Source organism: Petaurus breviceps, unplaced genomic scaffold, assembly GCF_028583685.1.
Source record: "Petaurus breviceps papuanus isolate PSGF00001 unplaced genomic scaffold, PetGlider_PUasm1.0 184, whole genome shotgun sequence".
Lineage (NCBI taxonomy): Eukaryota > Metazoa > Chordata > Mammalia > Diprotodontia > Petauridae > Petaurus > Petaurus breviceps.
In genome coordinates, this window is record NW_027185793.1 from 16804247 (window position 1) to 16807588 (window position 3342).

Here is a 3342-nt window from a genome sequence, read left to right on the forward strand (position 1 = left end):
TTTCTTCAATTGTTTGCTATCACAAAAAGAGTTATAAATGTTTTGATGTATATGGAGACTTTCTTCTAATTGATGGTTTCCTTGTGGAGTCTCTGGTTCAAAGGGTATGGATATTTTCATTGCCTATTTACAAAATTCCAAATTGTTTTCCAAAATTGTTGTGCCATTTCACAGCTTCACCAACAATGTGTAGGTGTGCCTATCATTCCATAACTCCTCCAACATTGACCATTACAATTTTTTGTCATTTTGCCACTTTTCAGGGTAAGAAGTGTTTTGATTTGGATTTCTCTCGTTATTAGTTATTTGGAGTATTGTTTCATGTGGTTGTGAATATTTTGCAACGCTTATTTTGAGAACTATTTATTCATATTTTATGATCACTTATCTATTGGGGAATGCCATATATATGTACATATATATGTAAATGTAGTTATTAATTGTCTATATCACTTGTATACTAAACCCTTATCAGATAAATTTGGTACCAAGGTTTTTTTTTTCCATTTGGCCACTTTTCTTATCCTAGATAGATCAATGTTGCCTGTGCAGAAGTTTTTCCAGTTTCACATAAAATTGCCATTTTTATCTTTTACAATTGCCTATATCTCTTCTTTGATTAAGAATACGTCTCCTACCCATTGTTCTGAGAGGTGTATGATCTGTTTCTCTTTTAATTTCTTTATAGCATAATCTTTAATGTTAAAGTTGAGTATCCAGGTAGAGTGTTACAGGATATAGTGTAAGGCATTGATCTAAGCCTAATTTTGTGAGACAGCTTTCTAGATTTCCCGGCAGTTTTTATCAAATAAGGAGTTTTTCCTAGGTAATTTATATTTTCCACTTTATTAAACTTTGTTTTTGGGTTCTATTGTTTTTGAATCTCCCTCATCTAGTCTGTTCCATTGGTATATTTAACCAATACCAGATGATTTTGGTGACTGCTGCTACTTTGAGTTCCGGAAGTGCTATTCATCCTACATTCCTTGAAAAGGAAATTTCATCATTTCTGCTGATATTCTAGGTATTTTGCTTTTCCAAATGAATTTTTATAAATCATTTAAATAAGCTTTATAAAGTATCCTTTTGGTAATTAAATTACTATGGCATTAAAGGTATAAATTTTGATAGTATCATCATTTTTACTATATTAGCATGGTCTAGCCATGAGCACTGAATATTCCTTCATCTATTTAAATTGTTCCCTATTTCTTTAAGGATCACTTTGTAATTGCATCCATCTGTCTTTTGTGGGTAGTTAGGTGGCACAGTGGATAGAATGCTGAGCCTGGAGTCAGGAAGACTCATCTTCCTGAGTTCAAATCTGACTTTAGACACTTACTAGCTGACTAACCCTTGGGAAATTACTTAACCCTGTTTGCTTCAGTTTTCTCATCTATAAAATGAGCTGGAAGAGGAAATGGCAAACCACTCCAGTATCTTTGCCAAGAAAACCTCAAATGGGGCCATGAAGAGTTGGACGTGACTGAATATTTTTGTATGTTTAATAGGTCAATCACCAGATATTTTATATATTTTGTAGTTATTTTAAATTTCTCTTATTTTTGCTTCTATTTTGTTACTGTTATGTAGAAATATTGTTGATTTTTTAAAATCAAATGCTTTAATAATTCCTAGTTTACATTATTCATTTCCACAAGATTTTGAGTTACAAATTTTCTCCCCATTTTTCCCCTAACCACCACCCCAAAATAGTGATCCTACTGGATATCCACTCCTCCTATCTGCTCTCTCCCATACCTTCTCCCACACCCCCTCCGACCTTCGAGTAGGGCACAGTGGATCTCTATGCCACAGTGCCTGTATATCTTATTTCCCAGTTACATGTAAAATATTGATAATATTATATATAATAGTATATATATATATATATATTTTAAACATTTGATTTTAAAACTTTGAATTCCATATTCATTTCCTTCCTCCCTTGTCACCCAGCCATACTAGGAAGATAAGCAATTCGATATAGGTTGTACATGTGTAGCTATGCAAAACATTTCCATAGTAGATATATTGTGAAAGACTGACTATATTTCCCTCCCTCCTATACTACCTCCTACTTGTTCTATTCTCTACTTTGATCCCATCCCTTTTCAAAAGTGGGTGCTTTCAACTTCCCTCCCCACCAACCTGCCCTCACTTCTATCATCTCCCCTCTCATGCCCTTCCCCCTTACTCTCCTGTAGGGAGAGATACCCTATTTAGTGTTTATGCCATTCCCTCCCTAAGTCAAATTCAATAAGAATAAGGTTGACCCATTCCCTTTTTCCTTCCTGTTCTTCCCCTCCATTGTAACCATTTTCCTTTACCTCTTCTATATGAGATAGTTTACCCCATTCTGTCTCTCCTATCCCCTCTCATTATATTCCTTTCTCACTTCTTAATTTCACCTTTTATGTATCATGCCTTCCCATTAAATTGGTCCTGTGCCCTCTATCTATGTATACCTGTACACATATATACACACATTCACATATGTATTGATATGCCCATATACCCTCCAATATAGACTATATATTATATATTTCTATTCCCTTCAACTATTTTCATACTGAGAAAAGTTTCATCAGTTACAATTATCATTTTTCCATGTAGGAATGTTAATTGTCAACTTTGATAAATTCCTTATGATTCTTTTCCCTGTTTAACTTCTCATGCTTCTCTTGCTTCTTGTATCTGAATGTCAAATTTTCTATTCAACTCTGGTTTTTTCATCAAGAATGCTTGAAAGCCCTCTATTCCACTGAATGACCATATTTTCCCCTGAAACATGATACTCAGTTTTGCTGGGTAGGTGATTCTTGGTTTTAATCCCATCTCCTTTTCCCTCCGGAATATCCTCTTCCAAGCCCTTTGATCCCTCAGTGTAGAAGCTGCCAGATCCTGAGTTATCCTGATTGTGTTTCCACAATATTCAAATTGTTTCTTCCTGGCTGCTTGTAATATTCCCTCCTTGATCTGGGAATTTCAGAACCTGCCTATAATATTCCTAGGAGTTTTCTTTTTGGGATCTTTTTCAGGAGGTGATCAATAGATTCTTTCAACCTCTATTTTGCCCTCTGGTTCTAAAACATCAGGGCAGTTATCCTTGAGAATTTATGGAGGATGATTTCTAGGTTCTTTCTTTGATCATGGCTTTCAGGTAGTCGAATAATTTTTAAATTATCTCTCCTGGATCTATTTTCCAGGTCAGTGGTTTTTCCCATGAGATATTTCACATTGCCTTCTATTCTTTCATTTGTTTGGATCTGTTTAACAGCATCTTGATTTCTCATAAAGTCATTAGTTTCCATTTGCTCCAATCTAATTCTGAAGCAATGA